Here is a 17,704-nt window from a genome sequence, read left to right as displayed (position 1 = left end):
GCTAACCAGGGCTACACAGGGAGGAGGAAGAGTAATAAGGGAAAAGGAGAAGATCAGGAAACACTTCTAAACACATCATGTTCAGTTGGTCAAAAGCCAAAAGAGAAATGTAAGTCTTTAAAGCAAGTAGAGAGAAGCCAGAGTTTCAGATATAAGATTTAAATCCCTTCATGAGACATTATGGAGGACATTGGACAACATATTTAAAGTACAGATGTAAGGTGGTTCAGGAGAGCACTCAAGATAGAATTTTATATCTAGGATTCTGGCTTCAATAATGAAGGGTGAACTTAGAACACGTTCAAATAAACAAAAATCCAATGAGTTCATTACCAATGAGCTGTCATTACAGGAAATGCTGATGAATATTTTCCCCCTGAAACTGAGTTACATTGAGAAGACTCCAATATAGAAAAGGGAATGTAAGAATGCTAGAAATGGCCAATATGTAGGAGGATACAACTTATCACTTTCCTCCTCTGAACTACTTTAGTGAACGTACAATTTTTACAGGGGAAATTATAACACACTGATAGACTTATACTGTATACACATATACATATGTGCATACATGTGTATATAATGTATATGTGTGTATATATCAACATCACTGGAGTGAAACAAAGCCTGGTTATTAAGGTATAGGGGGAAAGTATAATTCTATAGTGTTTTCATATTTTTTAAAGATTTATTCATTTATTATATATAAGTACACTGTAGCTGTCTTCAGATACACCAGAAGAAGACATCGGATCTCCTTACAGATGGTTGTGAGCCACCATGTGGTTGCTGGGAATTGAACTCAGGACCTCTGGAAGAGCAGTCAGGTGCTCTTAACCACTGAGCCATCTCTCCAGCCTGTGTTTTCATATTTTATATAAAATAAATTGATATTAAATCTCAGTAAGTTGGTTTATACAGGCTATATATAGTGAAGCCTAGAGAAAAAAGGAAAATAAATCTTCTGCACACAAAGTGTTGTTAATATATGAATTTAAGAAGAAATACATACTTGATCAATATGAAAAGAAAAACAGAAAAAACATGAGTGAAAAACAAATAGTAAATTTCAAGCCTAAGTATATCCAAATGAATACGTAGGAAGACATAACTCTCCAAACTCATAGCAGTTTGTCACACTGTCAGTGTAGGCTGAAGAAGACAGTTTATGACAAAAAAAGTTATATAGATAAACAGAAGATGGATAGATAGATAGATAGATAGATAAATAGATAGATAGATAGATACATAGACACAAAAAAATATCACTAAGAAGGGAAGAAATTAAATGGAAACACACTGCTATGTTTTCTATGATCTATTTATAATAATGCAATATTAAACCATGGTGGGTCTATATGCTGAAGGTCCAAATAGATAAGCAAACTAAAAGTATAAAGTAGAATGCTATAAAATAAGCCATGAAGTTATTAGAATGTACGAAAGCCGGGCTAGGGGGAGGGCTAGAAAGATGTCTTGGAACTCTTGCAGTGGACCAGGGTCCAGTTCCAAGTAACCCCACTGGGAAGGGATCTGCTGCTCTCTTCTCTTTTCCTCAGGCAGCTGCACTTACATGCACAAACACAAATAGTTACACAGCTAAATATCATAAAAATCAATGTTTTTTAAAGATGGATGGAAGACATTCGTACAATTCTAAATAAAATTTAAGACAAAAATAATGATAAAGCCAAAAGCAGAAATGTTATAACAACAAAAGAGTTAATGCATTGGGAATATATAAAAATTGCAAATTTACACAAGTTCAAAAGTCAACAGATTGTCTGCACAACAGCATGAGAGAACATTTTTAGGTGAAAATATGTTTTACCCTATAAACATGGTAGTGATTATATTTGTCAAATTTTTCAGTAATTCACTTAAAATTGATAAGTGTTAATTTATAGAATTTATACTTCAGTGAAAAATAATGAAAAGGAAAATGAAAAGTAAGTATAGAGCTAATTATAAAGAATATATATATATATATATATATATATATATATATATGGTAAGTCAGCCTTAAATATACACCCTAGAGGCAGTTAGTTTTCATTTAAAGTATTCTAATCAGAAATCCACACTCCAGGGAAGATTAGTGAGTGTTTGAAGGACTCTAATCAAGAACCCACACCCCTTACATGACTATAGCAAGTGCTTTTAAAATCTTCTACAAATATGTACCCAAGTGTTCATTATTTAACATAAGGGTTGTTAGAAATAATTTAACAATTTTATGAGAAAATTAATCATATTCATAGAACACTGAACAGGTACCTCACTCTGAATCCAGCACCACCTATATTAGTGGAACACCAGTGGGAGACACCATTAAACACACACACATGAAGTTGGCAGGAGGACATGTTGGGAAGTATTGGGAGAGTTCGAAGGCAAAATGGGGGTTGATATGGTTATATTTCATTGCATACATGCATTAACCTCTGAAGAATAAAGTCATTGAAAGGAGAATTCTCTGACTTGGAATCATACTCAGAGAACATATATAGCATGCACAGAACTCTTGTCCAACTCCAACACTAAAAATACCAAAGAGAAAGTCTGTCATTGTCCCAATAGGAAAATTGTCCAATCGTATGACCACTCCCACCCCAATGGCGTAAACATCCTCCCTGGAATGACTCACGCAGTGCTTATTGCTTTGTCTGAAGGGGTAATATGCTGCTTTCTGTGCCTAATTCCTAGTAAATACCTCATTTTATAGCCAACATTCAGGCTGACAGTTGCTATCAATGTAAGGGTAGTGACATTCTTAGGGAAATACGTATCAGGCCTGGCATCTTGCTTGTTGGAACTCAGGATGCTGGTAAATGGTGAGATGGGTCTCAGTTAGGTCAGAGTGGTACCGAATGTTCTCCAGAAGATTTCTTGCATTCTTTCTTTGCTGCTACAAATCAAAACAACTAGATAAGCTTCTTTTATATTCAGGAATGTTTCTATTCATAAGCTTTCAAATTCAGTTCCCAGACTTTCTCTGTAAAAAAAAAACCCGATTTCTTCCCAGTTCCGCTCATAAGAGTGATCCACATAGGGGGTTTAAGGGAACAATTAATACTGAGATTTTTAGATGCATGCCAGTGATTGTAATATTAAACTCTGCATGGAATCCTTCTGAACAGCATGCTTAAAAGCAATAATGTAGAAGCACAGCTTCCCAGAGGACATGGATTTCTCTTGAACATGGTTGCATGTAAGTCAAGTTTTATTAGAACACAGACTCTTTCATTTACATATATCCTAAGAGTGCTTCTATATTATAATGGCCGGTGTGAGTAGTTGAGACCCAAATACTGTGCACTGCAATCCTAAAGGTATTATCTCCTTGATCCTTCACAGAAATTTGCTGACCATTGGAATAGGGTTTCTTCTAAATCAGTAATTCTCCCAAATGGCTACGTAATAACCACCATTAATTCCTATTTGTCTACTTGAGACAAGATCTCACTATGTTACCCATCCTGGTCTGAGATTTATAAGCCCTACACTTTAGCGTTTTGGGCTTGAAGGCATACACCACTAGCCCTGGTGATTTCCACTTGTATATTTTCCTATTTTTCTCTTTCAGTTTCTCTTTTCTGCCTGCTGTTGCGATTGTTGGATATTTGTTTTTGTGTTTTGCAGGGCTCAGGATGGAACTGTGAGTCACCAGTCATGCTAGACAAAATCTTTATTATGTAGCTGCACCACGAACTTCTTTCCTTCTTTCTTTCTTTTTTAAAAGTGTGTGCATATAAAGAGTCAGATGACAATTTGCAGGAGCTGATTCTCTCCCTACCCTACATGGGTTCTTCAGGCTTGGGAGATAGATGTAAACACACTCACTGGAGGCTGGATCATGTCACCTGCTCCTGTTGTTGTTGGTTGGTTGGTTGGTTTTAATACTGAGTCCATTTCCTCTAGGGTTTCTTCATTTTTACAACCCTTAATTTATTTCAATTTGCTCCTTTGCAATCTCATATCTGTGTACAATGCATTCTGATCAAAGTTCCCCACCTTCTCTTACTCCCCTCTACCCTCATCAACCATCCTTCCAGCCTACAGGTACCCTCCTGCTTTCAGTTCTTCTTGGTTGGGTTTGATTTTCTCACCACTGAAGATGGGCTTGAGGTACAGGGGCATAATCTCCAGTGGATAAACCTCTGAACACAACGATTCCCTTAGGCCCACCCAGAATGCATGGAGGCCCAATAGTTCCTTGTGGAGGAGTAGAGCTCCCTGGGCCCCTTCCCAGTCCATGACTGAATAGCCACAGCCCCAGTCTCATGCAGGTCCGGCACAGAAAAGCACTGCTTCTCTGAGTTGATAGCTACAATGGCCATGTTGTATAAAATATAGCATTTTATAGCCCCGCCCATTCAGGCATCACTGACCATCTCACAGTCTCTTTCTAACCTGGTCTCTTTCTACAGACATTCCACATTATTAAACATTTCAATCTAAAAATCTCGAGCTGAGAGCCACATATGAGAGAGAACTTATGGTATTTGTCTTTCTGTACATTTTCCAGTTCCATCATTTTTCTTACAAATGTCATGATTTATCTTGTCTTTAGTGCTGAATAGAATTCAGTTGTATAAATGAACCACATTATCATTATTCATTTATCAGTTAACCAACACTGAGATGATTTCATTTAACTATCATGACCAGATTCCAATAAACATGGATATGCAAATATTTTGAAATAGGATGTAGATATCTTTGGGTATATAATAGGAAGTGATTTATTTGGCTTATACTTCCATATCACTGTTCATTCTTAAAGGAACTCATGGCAGGAACTCAAACAGGGAAGGAATCTGGAGGCAAAAGCTGATAAAGAGTCCATGGAGGCTTGCTCAGTCTGCTTTATTATAGAAGCTAGGACCAGCAGTCCAGGATTGATAGCATACACAATGGACTGGGCTCTCCTACATAAATCATTATGAAAATCCTTTAGAGCTGATCTTATGGAAGCATTTTCTCAATTGAGTTTCCCTCAACTCAGATGATTCTAGCTTATGTTAACTTGACATAAACACTAACCAGAGAAGGATAGTTTATTTGTGCTTCTCATTCCAGATGTATAAGAGTCCGTGATGGAAGAGTTGGGTGACATGGTGTGTGGGGCACGAAGATGAGGGCTCATATCTTGAAACACATGAGCAGGAAGCAGAAAGACTTGAAATGGTTCAAGTCTTTAAATTCTCAAAGTCTGAATCTAGTTTGATACCTTCACCAGCAAAGACACACTTCCTAAGACTTTCCAAACAGCACTAGTTTTAAATGTCCAAGACTATAAAGGACATCTGATTCAGAACACCACAGATGACCATTTTCACAATATTAATTCTCCAATCTATAGGCATGGAAGTCTTGCCATCTTCTAGAGACTTCCTCAAGTTTTTCTTCAATGTCTTCAAGTTCATTATAGAAATTGTTCCTTGGTTAAGTTTATTCCAAACTATCTATTTGGGGTGTGTGTGTATGTGTGTGTGTGTGTGTGTGTGTGTGTGTGTGTGTGTGTTTCTGTGTCTGTTTCTGTTTGTGTCTGTCTCTGTGTCTGTGTGTCTGTGTGACTGTGTGTGTGTGTGTGTGTGTGTGTGTGTGTGTGTTTAGATAATGAAACTAGAAAAAGAACCATGAGAAAGAAAAGCACTTAAAGAAAGGGAAGTGATGAAAATAAAGGATAATGAAATATGTGAGGCATGAAAAAAGGAGGAGAAGACGGGGACCAGCACGAGTAGGCAAGGGAAATGAGAGAAGCAAAGAGAAAGGAGATGAACAAGAACGAAGTACGTATACGAATGCTGCTATGAATCTCATTACTTTGCATGCTGGCCTGAAATTTTAATTGTAAAATAGTCATGACTGTAGTGAGAATTTTGGAATTTTAATTTATTTTTGACAAACACAGTAATAGGGCTATAGAGATGGCTCAGCAGTTAAGAGGACTGACTGCTCTTCCAGAGATCCGGAGTTCAATTCCCAGCAACCACATGGTGGCTCACAATCATCAGTAATGGGATCTGATGCCCTCTTCAGGTGTGTCTGAAGGGAGCGACAGTGTACTCACATACATAAAATAAATTTAAAAATCTTTAAAAACAGTAATATTATAAGAATATGCTTTCATTTTAATCCCAGGTGTGGGGATTTAGGGCTGCCTCAGACTGTATGCTGCAGTTGACTCTGATCTGCCTCATGCTCTAGCAGAGGCATGGTTTTACCAACTACAGATAATTTCAGCAATTATGTAATTTGGAATTCTGGGAACTTTTCAGGGTATGAAAATGCTAGAACCCCTATAGGAAGGATGGGTGCTTGTTGGTTGTTTAAGGGAATTTGGTTGCATTTAATAGTTGTGGTCAAAGAAGAAAAAGATAAAGAAAGTAGATTCTGGGATTTTCCTAATTCCTCTCTCCCCTCTTATCCTAACCTTGTTTCTGTCCTATCCAGTGAGGTGAAACATGTGTGTTAATGGTGGGGGGTATAAATCGTGAGGAAAAGAACTCACAAATTAGCAAAGACCAGAAATGTATGGCATTGTATTATATGTGTATGTCTGTGAGTATGGGTATAGTGTATGTACATGTTCATTATAGGCATGTGCATGTGTGCTTATAGGTGTTACATACATGTGGTACATGTCTGTGAAGGCCTGAGGTGAATGTCTGCTATCTTTTTTTTGAGACAGATTCTCTCACTAAACGGCGACCTCACTGATTTGGCTAGACTAGACATCCAGTGAGCTCTGGGTATTCTAATGTCTCTACCTCACCAGATATGCACCAGCATGCCTTTCTTTTTCTAGGAATGCTGGGGATTCAAACTCAAGTACTTGTGCTTTTTCAGAAGACATTTTAATGGTATCTCCCCAGCCCCAGTCAAGGCATTTGATAGAATGAAACAGTGGATCTTCAATTTACAAAGGAAATGATGGCAATGCATTTACCATTCCTTGGGTAATTCATTGCATTCTAGAATAAAATAAAGGTCACTCTAACTGATGCTGTTCCAGTCTATATCTGGAATATCTCCCCAAGGCCCAAGTGCTAAGTGCTTACTACGAAATGTGACTATGTTCAGAGATGGGAGTATGGGGAAGCAATTGAATCTTGATGTCTCTGAACTCATTAATGGCTCAGTCCATTGATGAGGTCATAGTTTGATGGGATCTTGTGAAGTAATAAAACTTAGTGGTGGAGCCTGTTTAAAGGAAATAGGCCCTTGTGGGGTCATCCCACCTCTCTCTTTCATGGCCACTGTGAGATATGGAGCTTCGGCTTACCCTGCCCTCCATGCTGTGGTTTTCAGTCTTCCCAGAACCTGAAGAGGAAGAAGGATAGTTGATCATAGACTGAAACTGCTGAAACTGTAAGAGCAAGGATGTTTAAAGTTGCTTTGCTTGCTTATTTTATCACAGCAAACATAAAGCCTACTAACACAGACAGAATGTAAAAAAAAAAAAATTCCAGTGTTGGGAATTTGCCTTTCTTGGTAGTGTCCTTGCCCCTGGCTTTGGTCCATATCAGTACTCATACACAGGATACATGTCTTGTAATCCCAGCATTTGGAAAGTGGCGGCAGGAGGATTAGGAGTTCAAGGTCATCATTGACTGCATAGTGAATGCAAAGCCTGTCTGGAATACATGAGTTGTTGACCCAAGATAATTAAATATATACATTACATAAAGTCCAGATAGATGAAAGAAATTATTTCTTCTGTCCATAAATGTGGTTTTAAAGGGTTCTACTTTTGCTAGAAGCCTATAAAATGCTGCAATCTCTTTGGAGGGCAATTTCCCAATTGCTGTTAAAATACAAAGCATGCACACTTTTGGACACAGCATATGTGTCTAATTGAAGAGGCATGCAAACAAAAATTTTTATTGCTATATATATTTATGTGTGTAGTACTGGGGATTGAACCCATGGCCTTGACTGTGGTAGACAAACAAGTGCTCTCTCATCGAGCTACATTCTCAATTTGCAGCATTATTTGCAATTTCAAAATGTCGGAAGCAATCGAAACAGCAGTTGTTAAGCAATGTTCAAAGAAATGAAGTAGAGCTATGTTACAGGAACATGAAAAGTCTCCAAGGCATATTATTAAGTGAGAACAAACTAGCAAAGCAATTTTATAGTGTGGTCTCACTATTGTAGCTAAATTTGTGTGTGCTTGTGTGTATGCATGTGCATGCTTGAGTGTGTGCCTGCATGTGCCTGTGTGTGTGGGTGTGTGTGCCTGTGTGTGTGTGTGTGTGTGTGTATGTGTTTGTATGTGTGTGTGTAACTCCATAAGGAAGAGACTGTTAACAATCATTCCAAACTAATGACAATGATTGTTTCAGAAAGGAGGGTGGATGGGACAGTCAAGTGTGCGAGGACTACTTGAGCATTTTGCTCGCTGTACTTGTGAATGATTTGACTCATTCCCAATGGAAATGTATTTGTATATTACTTGTGTAATATTTTTAGACATAATAAAAATTTTAAATACTAAATAAAACTGAATAATGAGCAAGCAGAAGGCAAGGGAACTGCTGTTTCTCATTAAAGGCCTTTGAATGGCATTTGACATTTAAAACTATACACATGCTTTAATTTGATGAAAAAGGGCTTTATAAAAACACATTTGAAGTACACTTTTACTCCTTGCTTCAGCGACAATAAGTGGTGAAGTTAGCCTTCACGTCAAAGTATTAATAACTTCTAGAGAAATAAAAAGGAAAATATTTAAAATGGCAATTCATTATAATTAAGCATTATTTCAGCTTTACTTGTATTAAGAAAAATATTATTGTGGTTCCATAATAAACTATATAATAATCTCTAAATAGTAATATATCTTAAAGCTATAAGTAAGGTCCTGATCTATAAAATGCCTTGAAAAACTAAAATAAAAAATTACTTGGACTATGTTCTTCTTTAAATCCTCTGTATTTGATCCTACAGCTAATGCGCATCAAGGTTAGTTTAGCATTATTGAAAATTTTCTAGAATGAGTATTTACCCAAACAAGCTAATAAATACGTGTCTGAAACTGTTAATATTTTTCTCACTTTGGGTTTATAGTCAGAAAGGGAAATGACTGTATGTTTGAGTCATGAGCTTGTGTATTCTTCCAGGCACAGGGACAGTTTTGCTTCTTCCTATCTTTATTTACAGATCAGCTTATGTTCTTGGGAGTCCCTGAACATGAAACCACATGGGTTTGATTCTTCTTTTTGAAAATCATTTTTGGAATCTCTAGTATGGAAACTGGGGTTACAGACCATTGTGAGCCTCTGTGTTGGGGCTGATAACCGAACCTAGGTCCTTGACAAGAACAGTAAGGACTTTTGAACACTAAGCCACACATCTCTCGAGCCCCACCATTAATTTTTTTTTTAAATATCAGGGGACAAGCTTTATCATTTTACACCAATTATACATCTCTGCACTGACTCTTGACCACTGTGGAAACTCCTCCAACCACGTTTGGAGGCAACACAGATTTCCAGGCATAAACATAAATATTTAGAAGGCAATTTGACAATAGAGCCTTGCCATCTAGTTATACCAATGAGCAATGGCAGTAAGCAGGGTTGACTTGAAAACCTCTGGGACCTCACTGACCCATAGCTGGAGATCCTCTTGTCACCGTTTAAGGCATTAGGACAACCTTTTTTATTTTTAAATTGGAATTTATGGATTGGGGATGAAGAGCACTTGTAAAGTACTTACGTAGCGTGTGCAAGCCATACAGTTTGCTCTCAGGTTGGAAGAACTTGGTGGTGCATCCCTTCAATTTCCACACTCAGAAGGTGGACGCAGGATGATCAGAAGCTCAAGGTCATCGTGTCCTCATCATAGCAAGATTAAACTAACATTAGCTACATGAGATTCTGTCTCAAAAAATAAGTAGTTTTCGATAAAATACTGTAAGTTCTTATTATAAATCTCAATAATGTAAAACCTTGAAGTTACCCATTCAACAAACTTGATGCCAGTTTTGAAAAAGTGCATAGTAGAGTATATTTATCCTGAAATTCTGTGCAACAGAAAAAAACTGAAACTGAAGTGTCTAAATAGTCAAAAGATTAGCTAACTGACAGGAAAAGGGAGATTTTGAAAAGAAAAGAAAGAAAGTGATTAATTTCACAAAGCCCAGCTTCAGCCCCTGAGTCCATTTACCGTCATACACACATTATATGACCCAGGAGTTATCAACTAGGATAGCATACGGGAAAGTCAGGCCATATGTGAACAAGGCAGGCTTCAGTGCTTGTTATAGAAAGCCACTTCCAGGCATGCCATGAGGTCAGCATATCCCAACCTCCCACATGGAGGACACAAAGGGAAATGAGATGTGCTCAGTTGGAAAAGCTGCTATGTCTTACAAACTTCCAAACAGAAAACCATGTTGTTACAGAGTGGCTTTTAGCAACTTAAAAAACCTGGTATCCTGAAATACTCTCATAAGCTTTCCTGACCATTTTGCGGCAAAAGCCTGGTTAGCTTTACGCCATTACAAAACAGATTCATATTCACTCCCTACATTTCTTTCTGAACACGCACAAATTTCCGATCGTACAGTCAGCTGGCTCTCTATTCACATGCTTGATTGGCATGATGAGGGCTGCACCACAGTTCATCAGTATCACATATTACATGAAACTAAAGAGGACTCTACCCAGACCTGTAGGACGAGGTAAGCAATCAAACAACATAAAAGAGATGAATTGCAAGTCCTTGGAGAATGGGATTATTATGAGCTTAACAAGCACCATTTCCAGCCATATCTATTTTGGTGATGTTAGTGGGACATGCATTGTTGCACTCTGAGCTGTTGTGATAGCTTCAGATTCACGAAAGTGATAAATATTTTAGAGTGGTGTCTGAATAGTCGTGAGTATTTGTTATGGTGTTCTATTCAATTGTCCATCTCCTGGTCATGAACAAAGAAGGGATATTTTTTTAAGCTAAGAAAGAGATAAAAAGAAAAATCAACATAATTAAATGCAAAGTGGATCAATAAAATTATAGAATGTCAAAGCTGAAGAGAACTCTGATGTCAGCATATTATTGTTTCTGCAAACATTTCACCTAAGTGCTCCTAAGAGAGTGGAAAGGTATTATGTATCCCAGGCTGCCTGAGACTACAGTCCTCAAGGGCTGGTAGCTTATTTGAAACATTTTTTAAATACCCTACTTAATTCTAAAATGTACTTAACCTCTGAATCTCATTTCCTCATCTGAATAATGGAGATTAAAATGTTTACTCTAAAAGTTGCACTTTACTCTTAAATGAAGCTATGTATAAACACTAGCATACGGGCTCGAGAGAGAGCACTGACTGCTCTTGCAAAGGACCTGAGTTTGCTTCCACCATCTAAGTTGGGAGGCCCACAACTGTCTGTAACGTTAACTCTAGGGGATCCAATACATCTCTCTGGCCTCTGCTGGTGCCTGTAATCATGTATACATATCTATATGTGGACAAGTACACATACAAATAATTAAAAATTAAAAATAAATATTAAAAATAACCACTAGGCACTGTGTACCAATTCAGAGTCACCTTACAGGGCTAAAGAGATGGTTTATCAGTTAAGAGCATGAGAGCATGGACTGCTCTTGTACAGGACAGGGGCTCAATTCTCAACAATCACATGGTGGTTCACACTGCCCATAACTCCAGTCCCAGGAGATCTGATGCTCTCCTCTGGTATTTTCAGATATCAGCACATAAGTGATGTACAGACATATGTTCTGGCAAAACATTTATAAGCATAAAATAAATTTTAAACATTAGAAAGAATAATTTTATAATAGAGCAAAACTAATTGTATTTTCTACTTGAGAAGAACAGAGTCGACTATAGAGACTGGGTGGGTAAAGTTTCTGATGAAGGGTGTGGTGCTGAATTTGGCCTCTCATGTAAAGTAACAAAATCACACCTAGAATTGACCTAAAATGTCACTTTCCGAGCAAGTGATGAACACTAGAGCAGCTGTCTCCCTGATAATGCATTTAAAATCATAAGCAAAATGTGGTGTACCTTCTACATCAATAATTTTATTAGACAAAAAGAAAAAATAATTCTCAAAATAAATATGTTACAGAGTAGGATATGCTTTGTTTTCTTTTGTTTATGGTTTTGTTTTTTGAGAGGTTTTCTCTATGTAGCCCTGGCGGTCCTGGAACTCACTCTGTAGACCAAACTGACCCCCGACTCAGAGATTCACCTACCTCTGCCTCCCGAGTGTACCACTGCCACCCCCTGGCTATCATATGTTATTTAAGATCCTTTGGAAGAAAACACAAGCCTTCAAATAGATGCATGGCCTTGGAGCTTGAGTTTGCAGTGCTTAATTTTCAAGGTAGGAAGTTCATGGTTAGGATCCAGGAGAATGGTTAAAATTCAGTGGTTCTCACCCTTCCTAATGCTGCAACTCCCTAATATATTTCTCAGGTTATGGTTTCCCCCAACCATAGCATTATTCTTGTGGATACTTCACAACTGTAATTTTCCCACTGTTATCAACTGTGATGCAAAAAAATGTGCAGAAAGGTGTGTTTGGGGGAGGGGTGACAACACCTAGATGAGAACCATTGAGTTACATAGTGGCTACTTGAGAACAAAGGTAGGAAAATGAAGTGATACATAATGTCACCTTTTGCAACTAAAATATTAGTCACTCAAGCTGCAAATAAATAGAGAAGCTTTGATCTGTACCTGAGGCATTTCAGGATGGATGACAAAATGAACACATATACCCTAAAAAGCAGAACATTCTGATGACCTCAAGTGATGATGGTTACTGTGCTGAAAGCATCACATGGCAGAGACAAGAGTGCTTTGTCATGAGCTCATTCAGCTCGCTCATCATCAATGAGTCTCACCCCTAAGAAAATAGATTTTGTGAAATGAGACACATGTAAACACGTAAGTACATGAGTGTCTGCACATGTGTGTATTACACAGACTCCATTCAAAGTCTGTCTTCCAGTTTGGTGATGTGGTTCAGTGGTAGAATTCTAGTTTTGCATGTGCAAGGCAGCGTTTGATTCTCAACACTGGAGAAATAAAAGTAAAATTTAAAGTCACCTTGACTGAGGAGAGTTTAGTGGACAGAACAGGAGCTTCTGGGGAGGTGGAATGCAGATTGAAAGGCCCTGCTCATTTCTCTGGTTCTGATTGGTATCATCAGGCCTGTGTATGCCTGACTCCTGAGTAGGTCAGAGGCCCCAGCTAAATACCCTTCCTGAAGCAGCTCCCCTCTCTAAGTAGCATGACGAGAGTTCCACACTCCAGGAACATTAACACAGCAGGCAAGTTTATTGCTGCTGGGGCTGTCCTAGTTGGTGTTGCTAGATCAGGAGTTGAAACTACCTCTCAAGTCACAGCTGTCCTCCTGTGCCACTCTGGTTATGGTTCTGTTTGTGACCAAGGAGCTCTTTTATTTGATGGTTGCTTTCCTTGTCCTCTGTGCCATGTGAATCAAATGGGTGATCCAGCCATCCCTGCTATGTTGAGTCTGTGTCATTCCTGGTGGTGACATGTGATAAACTTTATCATTATAGACAATATTTCACTAAAATAATATCATAAGTAAAATCTATCATCCTTTCAGTTTGGGTAGTCATATGATTTTGGGCTTTCTGTTTAACTTTCCTTGAGCTTCAATTTCCTCATTGTGAAATATAGGATAATAACATGGAATGCTAAATTTACTTCTTAGTGCTTTGAGATTGAAAATTAAATAGAATATAGGATAGCTAGAGAGAGATTCAAATACTATAGAAAACATCATACATGAATGCTATACGACTACAAGGTGAAGAGTAATACGGTGTACTAGTAGACCATTTATCTCTGATTTGTGGTTATTCTTTTCCTTAATAGTGCCAGTGAAACCGTATTCATCGAAACCGAAAGGATTGCACTCTAAGGTATAAGCATTGAGCTTATCTACTGTCTTGGTTACTAGGGTCCCTATTGCTGTGATAAAACACCATGACCAAAGCAACCTGGGAGGAAAAGGTTTATTTGACTTATACTTCTCTACCACCATTCATCATAGAAAGAAGTCGAGACAGGCACTCAAACAGGGCAGGAACCTGGAGGCAGAAGCTGATGCAGAGGCCATGGAGGGATGCTGCTCTCTGACTTGCTCTCTATGGCCTACTCAGCCTGCTGTATTATAGCACCCAAGACAATCATCCAAGGAGTGGCCCCACCCACAATGGCTGAGCCCTGACCCATGAATCACTAAGTAAATAAATTCTCTACAGGCTTGCCTACAGCTGGATTTTATGGAGGCGTTTTCTCAATGACGTTCCTGCTTCTCTGAGGACTCTGACTTATGCCAAGTTGTCATGAGACTATTCAGCATGTCTCCATACTCATGTGTCTTGAACTGTTGTCTCTAGCGTTTAAGATTCTAGGAGGTCGGGATAGGGGACTTAATTTTCTCCTGCATTTATGTCAGTCCCACCCCCACCAGGGGCCAGAAGACAGTGCTAAGACTGCCACTCTATAGGAGGCAAGAGCCCAAGCCAGGGTTCTCACTACAGACTGACATCCAGCAAGTCGTTAATTACATAGCTCCATTAGTGGGATGGATCCCTTTGTCTTTCTGGATGACAATCTCCCTTTCAATGCATAGATGTCTTATTTTGTTCTTCACTCCTTAGCAACTCAGCTACTGTACTCTGACACGTCCATTTCCTTACTAGACAGGAAACATAAAGAAAAAAAAAACAGGAAAAAAAAGAAAAAAGAAACCCATGGATCTTGGTGCAGTTGAGATTTAGCTCAAGAAGTTCCTCTAATCAGTTAATCTGAGGAATAACTGTATTGGTTGAAAACAAACGCAGGATGCATGTCCCTCAAACGATGGCTTCTCTCTTTGTTTTATTATTATTATTAATTATATACTTACATACCAATTTTTGCCCCCTTCAAAGTCCCCTCTCACAGAATCCCTCCCCCAACCCCTCCCCTTAACCTCTGAGAGAATGGAGGCCCCTCTGGGTATCCCCCCACCCTAGGGAATCCTGTCTCTGCAAGATTAGGTGCATCCTCTCCCACTGAGGCGAGGCAGCCCTCTGCTACATAAGAGTCAGGGGCCTTCTCACTTTGTAATGCCTGCTCACACCAGGAGAGAATCCTCTTCAGTCTTTTGAGAACAAATCAAAGGACAAGCCTGTAAATGTACTCAGAGTTGACTTTATAGACTTCCCATACCAAAAACGCTGTGTTGGGATGTGATTACATAGCTCTCCGATGTCATTCCTGCACAGGAAAATACAGGCGATGACAGTCACAAAAGAACAAAATTAAAGGAAAGGCTGAGGAAGATGTTGGGTTTTTTGTTTTTTTTTTTGTTTTGTTTTGTTTTGTTTTTTTGAGACTCCACGGAGGCTCTTTTTTTTTTTTTCAGAGCCAAGGATTGCAAAACTATGCTTGATACTGTAAAACATTCATCAGAGTGTGCTGTATACAAATATGTCCCCTTTTATAGAAAAATGAGTTTCACACCTCCAAGAGAGGAAGTGACAAAACGCCCCAGGCAAGAGATGGAATTTGAAATGATACATAACGGAAAGGAAAATGTTCATCTTTTGGCGAGTCAGAGAAGAGGGAGAAGAGATGAGGCCAAGGTTGAAGCAAAAGAATGGTGAGCATGTGAGGGGGCAGCAGTAATGTCAAACAGACAGGACGACTTAAAAGTTTGCTTCATGTTTTTAAATTGGATTTTAGAATGGATAGGGAGCTTGAGGACAGGATGGAATACAAACGTAATGGAGTCCTGAAACATCCTGAGTTCTGCATTTAAAGCACTGGGCTTGCACACTGTGCATCCCTGTCAGGTGAGCAAGGTGATCAGCATTTACCATTCCCTTCGGTATATGCACCAAGCTCCTCCACAAAAAAGGATAAGTGTGGCACATCTGAATAAAGCTGCGGGTTGCCTTACTCTAGGCACTTTACATAAAAACACTGGCACGCACATAATTTTTAAAACCCATAGGGAAAGCAAAGCTGCTGTCTTTCCTCCCCACTGATGAATACAAAGTACCCGCAAATGTAAGCAGCGCTCCCTGATACCCAAGTGGAATTTTACATTCTTCCTCAGCCACAGGTCCAAGTGTGGCAAGGTGAATTGCTTACTCCGTCAAAAGGACGGAGTCAAAATGTCAATGGTTACTGTAGCCTCATTTAAATTTTAAATCTGTCTTCTAAATTAATTACTTATAGGAGAATTCGGTTCCTGTCCTACTTAGGGTTTCTACTACTGTGATAAAACACCATGACCAAAAGCAACTCAGTAAGAAGGGATTTATTTCATCTTACAACACTTAGATCCTACTCCATTACCGAGGGGGATATCAGGTTGGGAACTCAAGACAGGGACTGAAGCAGAAGTCATAGAGAGGTGCTGTCTACTGCCTTACTCCTGATGTCATGATCAGTCTTATACAACCCAGGACCACTGCCCTCCCACATCAATCATTAATAAAAATGACAAAAACAAAATACCCTAAAGACTTGCCTCCAGACAATCTGATGAAGGCATTTTCTCAGTTAAGGTTCCATTTGCCACCTTGTGCGAAGTCAATGGGAAAAAATGCAAAACAAAACAGGATACTTTGTTATAGCTATAGAACTGAGATGCCTTCTGCTCCTACAAGCTGCCTATGCTTCCCTGTCATATGGCACTCTTCACAGTATGACAGTTTGCTACCTAAAACAGCAGGAAGCTCCAGCAGGTATGATGGCACACACCTGTAGTGGCCTCACTCACTTGGGTAGTAGAGACAGGAGTATAGGCTTAGATTTTTCAAAACCTACTTTAATAAGGATTCTCAAACGCTTCAACCCCCCTCTCTAGCCTACTGTCCAAAGGTGGGAGAGAAAAGATCGTAAGTAGGACAAAGGGGGTGTAGACCTGTTTAGAAGTAGTTCTTTGGCGGTAATCCCAATCTCCGTTGTCAGAATATCATCAGTCCAGTCCAGAAGTATCAGGAAACAAACAGTCTAGTTCAAAAGTGTCACCAAACACAAATCAGCAGCATTGGCATGATCCAGCAGAAATAGCCTGGCCTCCCCCAAATCAGCACAGGTCAATGGGAGTGACCAGAACCAGACAGAAAGCCCTAAGTTCTCTGCTGTGCCTCTCTCAACAAAGTGAAGATCAGCAAAGATGCTAGACCCACGAAGCACTGCATGGCTAGCTATGCAAGCACCCTGTCACTGATTTCTGGGTCCTACTTATACTGTCTCCAAATATCACATGTCCTTTCCTGGGTCTTGCTTCAGCAAAACATCACACGAGTCTGCTTCAGCAAAATATCACAGATTCCAGGGTCATTGTCTAGTACACAATGAGTTATTTCTAGAGCACTTCTGTGATGGTATGTCTGAAAAAAAACTTAAATGGGGCATGAGGAATGTGGGTTTTTCCATCATATACACTGTCTTCTCAGGCTGAATACCAGGAAAGTCAATGTCAGCTTCTGAAAGAGTCTAAAACTTTGAACTGGCAACAGATCAGCTGGTCTCTATGACCGTGGTGAGAATGGATGGAATGCCATAGAAAGCTTTCATCGGGCCACTCAGAGTTTGCTTCTACTGATTAGCAGCTTTTGTCTTGGACCTTATAAAGAAATATCGCCTAGTAAACTAGAGACCCAGGAACTGGGAAAGAGC

General features: G+C 39.1%; 1 long non-coding RNA gene across 2 annotated transcripts; it reads right to left on the bottom strand.

Moving 5' to 3' along the window:
- Window positions 1-1,110: 1,110 nt before the first annotated feature.
- On the bottom strand, window positions 1,111-17,224 carry LOC147998382 (uncharacterized). 2 transcript variants are annotated; one of them, XR_015647116.1, is made up of 4 exons: window positions 16,944-17,224; window positions 9,730-9,848; window positions 7,292-7,329; window positions 1,112-2,908 (listed from the first exon to the last, which is right to left on the bottom strand). It is a non-coding gene; the product is annotated as an uncharacterized LOC147998382 (long non-coding RNA). The 2 variants fall into 2 exon arrangements; XR_015647117.1 differs by lacking the exon at window positions 9,730-9,848 and having other exon boundaries at window positions 1,111-2,908.
- Between the last annotated feature and the right edge of the window lie 480 nt (window positions 17,225-17,704).

This window comes from Rattus norvegicus, chromosome X (assembly GCF_021556685.1).
Source record: "Rattus norvegicus strain SHRSP/BbbUtx chromosome X, alternate assembly SHRSP_T2T, whole genome shotgun sequence".
NCBI lineage: Eukaryota > Metazoa > Chordata > Mammalia > Rodentia > Muridae > Rattus > Rattus norvegicus.
The sequence above is the reverse complement of the archived record's forward strand: the minus strand, read 5'-3'. Positions and strand labels throughout refer to the sequence as shown.